We start from the raw sequence: 8,963 nt of genomic DNA on the forward strand, positions 1-8,963 counted from the left end.
ACCTCAATACATTATGGATGACAATGCTAGATAAATATTTTTGTTAAGAAATCCATAAGAAAATGCCTTGGGATTTAGCTGCATGGCTCACAAATCTCTTCATGTGTTGTCGGGTTTTTTATCTGTTGGTTTTTAATCTGTTTTTATTACATATTTATGCATATTTTAAAACCAGAAACTAATACAAATAAGAAATTAAATATATAAGATGCTATCTTTGCTTTTTCCTACAGCTCTTAGATAATGTGTAGAGTCTGTTCCATTTTCTATCAACCACTCTGTTTTTTCTATAATGAAAAATTAATCCTGGTGAAATGTTAAGGAACTCACTTTGTTCTTCTTGCTGCCATAATCCTTTTAAGAATATTGGGATAGATGAAATCTCTTATCATGAGAATTCATTGATAAAAGCTGGGTTTTGCTCAACACAAGGTAGTTCAGTCAATTATTTATAACATTTGCTCATATACTTCCACCTGTCTCATGCCACTACAGTTATCTTGATTATTAGATAGAAAGAAGTATTGAAGGAAATAATGAACTCTTGTTTTGTCTGTGGAGTTTTCTAAACTCTATTATATGCAGACTGTGTTTTGCAGTGAGATTGGAGTTTGGGAGGGTTTGTTTGGTTTGTTTTTTTTCTTTTTTATTAGCTAACATATTATAAATCAGTATTACATTTACTGTATACACATACTAACCCTTGCATACTTTCTACCTGTACTTCTTGTGGACTTCATAGATTTATCCTTACAGGTATTTATCCAGATTCAATTTCATAAGGTTTCTGGCAGTCCATTCCTCCAGCCTGTTGAGGTCCATCTGGAAAGCAGTCATTATAGCAATCATATTGAATCATTATTCTATTTGGAGTCATTTGCAAACTTGATAATCAAGTACTCCATCCCCTCCTTCAAATCATTAAAAATATGCAGGTCCCAGGATAGACCCCTAGAGTGCCTCCCTTGCTGCTGCTCTCAAGATAGAGTGTGACATTTTAATCACTGTATTTTGTGCCCAGTCTTCCAAAATGTTCTGCACACCATTTAGTCATCCTCCAGTCTAGACCATAAAATTCTAATTTGTACACAAGAGGAGCCAAGGTGACTGTAAGACTGTTACATGAACGAGCTGGGATGAAATGCTTTAAATCAGTGACAACACTTCTGTAGTGGACAGACTTCAGCTAGACACCAGGTGCCCACAAAATCGCTATACCACTCTCCTTCCAAGCTGGATAGGGAGAAAACATAAAATGGAAAGCAACTCATAGGTTGAGATAAGGCAGTTTACTAAAGCAAAAGAAAATGTTTGTGCATGTTTAAGCAAAGAGAAAAGAAAGTTTATTGTCTACTTCCCATTGTCAAGTGATGTTCTACCACTTACCAGGCTGCAGGGCTTTAGCACACATGATGGTTGGCCCAGAAGGTAAACACTGCAAATAACAAATGCCCCCCCTCCTCTCCCCACCTACCCCATTCCACCTCCTTCCCTTAGCTGTTATACCTGAATTGACATCACATGGTATGGCCAGTTTGGCTCAGCTCGCTGGGCTGGGTCCCCTCCCTGGATCTTGCCCATCCCCAGCCCTGTGATAGGAGGCAAAATGTTGAGAGAGCACTAATGCTGCGCCAGTCCTGCCCAGCAGTACCCAAGACACTGATGTGTTATCAACACCATTCCAGCTACCCATACCAAGCAAAGCACTGTGAGGTCTGTTGTGAGAAAATGAGCTCCAGCTCAGCCAGATCCAGTACAACTTCAAATTCATATCCACAAGAGTCTTCAAGATACTGAACACTCTGGCCTTCATCCAACAAGGCACTTAATCACATAATTTTCTATTCATTTCAGTCTTATGTTTTGGATGCTTGAATTTAAGCTTTAGTGCTTGGTTGAACTTGGGTCAAACTGTTTAACATCAAGCAGGAATGATCCTGCATTACATTATTAAGGAGAAAAAACATAGTATGATATTTGGACATAATTTATAAAGTTAAGCAAAAGGGTGTTTTCTGTTGGAGACATGAAACTGGCAGACCAGTAAAGAAAATGCATTTTAATTGGCTCAAAGAAAAACATTATATATAAATAGTCAATTAACCTCTTGCTGCTTGTAAAGATTGTAACTAAAGAAGAAATACTAACTCTTAGGTTTTAATATTTTCAGTTTCTTTGTTATAACTATATTAGCTCTTTCTATTTCTCTGACACAGATAGACATTTTTACTTAATATAATTATGAAACACAAGTTTTCCCCATTAACATACTATATATATACATATATATAAATATATACATATAGTCACATAACCTGGGCTGAGACAGAAAAGATGAAGAAAGAAGACAAACCGATAGTATATGATTACACCTACATGTACCTATCAAATTCACAAATTTCTTTGTATTTCTGCAATACAATACAAATTTTGTATTTCTCTGTATTTCTTTGCAATTTCTGCAAAAATTGTCCTCACAATCATAGAAATTTAAAATCATAGAATGATTAGTGTGGGAAAAGACTGATCACCAAGTCCGAATGTCAACTTTGTACCCACCACCATGTTTTCAAGTGCCACATCTAAAAGATTTTTTAACATTTCCAGAGATGAAGACTCTACCTCTGAGAAAGAAGAGGAAAAAATCTCTGGAAAGCTTCTCTGAAAAGCCTGTTCCAATGCTTTTATGTGAAGAATTTTTTTCCTTATATCTAATCTAAACTTGTTTAAGTATTCCCTGCACCAAGAAGGCCACATTTAAATTCTGATGCCAAGATAAACAACTAAACAGATAATAAACATTAAAATTCTGGCAGCAATTAATGTATGTTTAGCTTTTCCTTTGAGCTTCCTAATGATGGTGTCATTAGAAAAACCTGCTTAGGCCTGCAGATATGGAGCAGCTGTTTGAGAGAGACCATCCTTAAGGGATCAGTAAAGTAAGCACAAGATCCTGCCTGATGATTTGCTGAGCCTTAAAACAAAGCTGTCAATAAGAGATGATGTTAGTGAAAATGCAGTTTTTTAGCATGACACAGTACACACAGCATCCTAACTTTATATGTTATAACTAAAGAAGATAAAAGGTGATCAGACTTTCATGACAAAAATACAAAATTCTGGTCTATTCTGAGTCTCGGTGATTAGTGCAAAGATACTGAAAAGACTGAGCAAGTAAGCTCCAAGCTTGATGTATCATACCATCAAATGATGCCAAGTTCTGCAGAGAGTTCAAATACATGGTCTTTCCAGCTCTAAGGAATTTCCAGCTCTCACATTTTACCAAGTGTATTTATCAGGTCATTTTGAATTTATTGCAAAGATCTTTCACTACCTGATTGCTTGTCATAGCACTGAAAAGTTCTTCCCACAGACAGTTTTTGGAATTAAGCTACTTTTACTAGGCATTGTTAAGTATGCACTTCCTAAAAAGTAATTATGGGGGAGGACAGCATGATGGAAGTAGAATAGTGCATAGTAGAAATTTATTTTATCAGAAGAAATAAAACACAATGTGTGGATTAAATAAGCAAAAGGTTAATTTTCAAGTAGCAGCCATGTTCTGCCACAGATGTTCCTTATTAGGAGTGCATAGGTGTGTGTATATACATATACCCCTCTATATAGTGGTGGAGGTGTGTGTTTTTGAATATATATATAGTGCTATTCCCTGGCAATTTACAGGCTTTGGAGTAATTTTCTACATATGTATTATTTTAAATAAAATACTAAACATATGCAATTTATTTATTATATTTAGAGAAAATTTAGCCTACATTAATGCATAATTCAGTTAATACTGGAAATGGGAGTTAACCCTGGAAATGGGAGTTCTCAATACAAGATATTATATAAGTGCCATGAAAAAAAATACTAAAGAAAAAAACATGTTTATGTTGCCTCAAATAAGGTATATTAAAGAAGAATTAGCCTCTGAATTTTCCAAACAACTTATGAAGTAGTGTGAAAAGAAGAAAGACAATGTACCATATCACAGAATTTCATTAAATCCTACTAATTTCATTTATCTCTTAAATCAGAAATTATCAAATGCTATCATGAAGTGAAAAAGTCAAGTTTATTTCCTCATCTATCGATCTGAAAGGAACATCAGCCTCTGGATAATTGCTTCGGTTTTGTTTCCCCAGGTGACCTGCTTAAGTCTATTTTACGTCAAAGAAATCTTAAGGATGTGTTCCTCATACATGAGAGTATTAAAAGACACAGAAATTTTTCCCGCAGTTCAAAAAGTTTTTTTCCACCATTTTGTCATTTAATTAATTTCCCCCAGCCCTAAACAATTTAAATGTTTTAAATTAGTGTTTTCTCGTGGAAATAAATGTTTCCTAGAATGATCAGACCAACATACTCTACCATATTTAAATTCCAGACCTGATTCTCCAAATGCTTATATAACTATTACTTGCATTCATCTTCCTGATGCATTTGACTTCAAAGGGGTGAAACATGAAAGTAAAATTATTCAACTGCAATAATATTTGCCGAATTGGGCCCTTAGAGAACACGTTATTCAGGCTAGAAGTGCATAAAACACTAAAGAGACAATATTGTAAATAATGGTATTCCTTTATGTGATATATTTTGAGAAAATGTAAACATGAGTTCTCTCAATCGGGAGGATACTCTGAGGTAAAGTGCATTTGTTGAAAGTCTGTCCTCTTTGCACAGAAAATTCAAACTATCAAAATGCAACAGTACTTTCCTCTCCCAGGGTTATTTAATTGTACATATGAAGAGGTGGAATTTCAAACATTATTGACATCTCACATATTTCCAAAACAACATCTGGATGGATAGAAGACAGATAGACAACGAGAAATGTAACAGATTTTTTAAATGTAGAAAATCTATCCAGATTTTTCCATAGTTTGAGTAAACACCTCCTGCTTCACGGTAAACACTTCTCAGATTAGGGAACGATGAAATAACCTTCCTCTCCCGTCTCCCTATGTGATGAATTGGCCCTTTGGTTTCCTTGCCCTTATACCAAGTTTTCATATTGATACCTTTTCATATTGATACAACTTTCTTAAAAAAAATTATGTTTAATCAAGAGGTTGATCCAAATTATTATTATTGGGGTTTTTTTTCTGTTTCAATTTGCCTCTGATAAATAGACTTACACCTCTGTCTGATGTAAAAATTAAGAATTTCATATATCTTATATTTTGCACATTTTTATCATAAACTGCTCTTTCCCTTTGTGTGGTACTTTTTCTTTGGTTTTTTTTTTTAATATTTTTTAATCTATCTATATATATTTTATTGTCACCGGAAGTATATATTCTATGGATTCAAGTATTACCTGGAAGGGTTGCATGAGGAGGCCATCAGGGGGCACTAACAGAGCACACAGCTCCTTATCTCACCCTGCGCAGGATATAACATGTCACCTGTGTGGCCATCCTACTTTCAGATCCCCTTAAGTGTCTTATGCTTGAAGCTACAAATCAATCTTGTAAGCACTGAGGGTGTGCACAGATCCCTGAAGGTAGCTTTTCAGAGATACAGTCAATGCCTACTTCAGCAACTTGGATTTACAGTAAATTTAAGCCTAAAGGCAGCCAGTGCAGAAGTAAACAGAGCAACATAAGCTACTAACACACTCTAACAAAAACACTAAAATAATTTTTTCTCTTTTAGAGATAGCACTATATGTTAGAAAAAATGTTTTAGATTTGACACCTCATTTCTTATTTGTACTTTTCTAGATCTTGTTTTTGCATTCCCTGTCTTTCATCTCTTAATCAAACATTCTCAGGTGAATTAATTTGAACTTCAATACACTCAGGTGACAATGGTGAATTTTTCTGAGATCTAAAATAATGGAAACTACATCTGAATTATCCCATAAGATACCATGTTTACTGGAAGAGATGCTAAATATTATGTCTTCACCCAGCAACATTTATTTGAATTATAGATGCAATTTTAACTCCATGTATTGTAAGCCTTTGTTTTATATTTCATAGAAAAGGCCCCTTAAAATAAAGCTTTAAAGCAATGAAAGAAATTTAATGAGAAGTAGGAGTTTCACATGTATACAATACTTTCCAAGAAGGTTGATTTTATTCTGAAATATGTTTATTTTGTTAGTTTCATGGCTGGCATTTTTGTTAGCATTCTGCATGTAATGAATACTGTCTTTGCTCCTGTTGAGAAATGATAGCGAAAGGAAAAAATACACCAAAAATTTTAGTTTAACTGTTAAATAAAACTCTAAGAAGAAAAAGATTTCTGACTTCTAAAACAATTGTAGAAAAGCTTATATTGAAATAAATATCCATTAATTGTGAACATGGTTTTTGAAGCTCTGACAAAAGGCAGTTTAATTTAGTTTTCAGAGACAGTGCATGTCATGTTAGCAATTGGTAAAAAAATAGAAGTTTATAACAAACAGACGTAAGAAAAAAAATCACAGAAAAGGTGTAGGTTTCACAAACAAACTTCAATATTTTTTTTTTTTTAATTGGTGATATATTTTTCTGACATTGCTAGAAACTGGCAGAACATCCACAAGGAAACTCAGTCCATTATGGGGCTGTCATAAGAAAAAGAGATTTTTCTTTCTATTTTCTCTTTTGAAACTGTGATAAGGAACACAGTGACTGAATCCCTTTACTTGCCTAAAGACATGCACAACTTGATAGTTCATTATTTTCAATCACCCTTTTCCTGGCTACAGTCTTGGATTTAAATTAGAACACTGCAGTTAAAAGTGTTGTTGATATAAAAATTCTTGATAAGAAAAACTGAATCTATAATATATTTTTAATAATTTTTTTTTCTTGTTTTTTTCTCTTAATTTTTCCTTGGAGTGCATTATTAAGATTATTAAAAGTTGTATTGCCAAGAAGTGTTCACTGTATTGAAAAAGAAATTGGGGTTGATACTTCTTTTTTAACATTCATGTATATGAAAAGAGAATATTTACTTTCTGCTCAAATTCACAGTATTGCATATGTATTAAGATGCTATACTCTCTCAAAGGAAATTCTATTGTGAATGAATGAAAAAAAAATAAAGAAGAAATACGTAAAAAGAATGAAGTACATATCAGATTTCTAGAGGTATTTCTTACCTTAACCTTCAGCTATGGAAAAGATTCTTATGGTAATTACCTTTACGAAGCAAAGACAATACATAACTACTTCATTTCTAAAATCACAAAATCTTACACAAGTTTTCCATTTTCCAGATTAAAACGCAGTCTTTTAGTATGTACCAAATGTTTTGGAAAACTACGTTATGGTAGGGAGAAGGGCAACCTTTCAGAAGCCTGAAAAAAATGTTGTCTTCTATTTCCTAATTCCTCTTTCTGTAAGATTTAAACATAAAGAATATAGAGGAAAAAGCTGGTTCTCTACTTGTGACTTTAATAAAGCCATAGTATACAAAAACGTTTTTCCATCACATATGCACATGGTTGCACTTGATTGGCACGAATTAATCGTCTTTTGAATGCATCCATCTCTTTATTAGATATGAATGGAGTAATGACTCATCAGAAATAATTTTGTTAGTCTAAAATTTAAGGAGAAAATTAAATACATTTTCGCTGGTGTGCTGGTTTTGGCTGCAATGGAGTTGATTTTCTTCACAGCGGCCAGTATGGGGCTATGTGTTGGACTTGTGCTGAAAACAGGGCTGGTAACAGAGGAATGTGTTCATTATTGCTCATCAGTGCTTATGCAACGTCAGTGGCTTTTCTGCTCCTCACCCCACCTCACCAGCAAGCTGGCCAGGGGTGAACAAAAAGCTGGGAGGGGACACAGCTGGGACCACTGATCCCAACTGACCCAGGCAATACTCCACATCATTTTGCATCATGCTCAGCATGAAGCTGGGGGAAGAAGAAGATGGGAAGACAAGGGTCACTTGTAGTGCTGGTGTTTGTCTGACCAAGTCACCACTATGTGACAGAACCTTGCTTTCCTGGGAATGGCTGAACACCTTCTTACCCTTGGTAAGTGGTGAATGAATTCCTTGTTTTACTTTGTGTGTGTGCACAGCTTTTATTTTACCTATTAAACCTATTAATACCTTTTATCTATTAAACTGTCTTTATCTCAACCCATGTGTTCTCACTTTTACCCTTATGACTCTCTCCCCCATCCTGCTGAGAGAGAGCAAGTGGCTGTGGGGCTTACTTGCCAGCTGAGGTTACACCACATCAGCTGGTTTTCTTCTGTTGTCTCTGTTGAGATTATTCATGTCACCTGTTTTAGATACACTCCTGACTAGACATGATTGTAATTTTTTATCATGAAGTTCCGTGCTTGTATCCTAGAGAAAAATGTATTAGTAACTAAAGTAAAGCACATCAGGTAAGATACATGTCATCTGACATCCAATGTTCTATGTCTGGTGTAATCTAGTTGTATGTATTTTCTCCATAGCTATCAGGCAAAACTAGATAACCTCCTCCAGTCTTTCATAGGTTGCTCTTTCAAGCTTGGATTTGTTATCTTTAACCTGTTGCTTGTTGCCAACAAACACAACCAAGCAATTCATTTTAGGCACATGGCTAGAGTTTTGTGAGATGTTTAATAATTAAACCAAGTGAACAGACAGATCAAATAAACCAAAGAAGGTCTATCAATTTTCACCATTTTTTCAAAATTTACAGATTATCCCCATTTCTATGTGCAACTGAATTTAGAGCTTTATACTTAGCAAACAACATTGTTGATAATCCTTCTCTATTTCAATATTTAAAACCGGTGTATTCTAATAACATAATTGGATATTTATGTATTATTGCCTCCATTAAAATGCAATTAAAAAATTATTGGTATTTGATGTCATTAAAACCCGGGGGAGGGGGATTGGGGCTGGGTGAAAGACACTTTTTAAATTAGTATAAAGTAAAAATCCTACTATTTTAATTCTGGATAATATTATGTCTAACTTTTAAAAAATCAATGGAGTTTAATGAACTA

This window comes from Lichenostomus cassidix, chromosome 4 (assembly GCF_008360975.1).
Source record: "Lichenostomus cassidix isolate B80296 chromosome 4, HeHo_3.0, whole genome shotgun sequence".
Lineage (NCBI taxonomy): Eukaryota > Metazoa > Chordata > Aves > Passeriformes > Meliphagidae > Lichenostomus > Lichenostomus cassidix.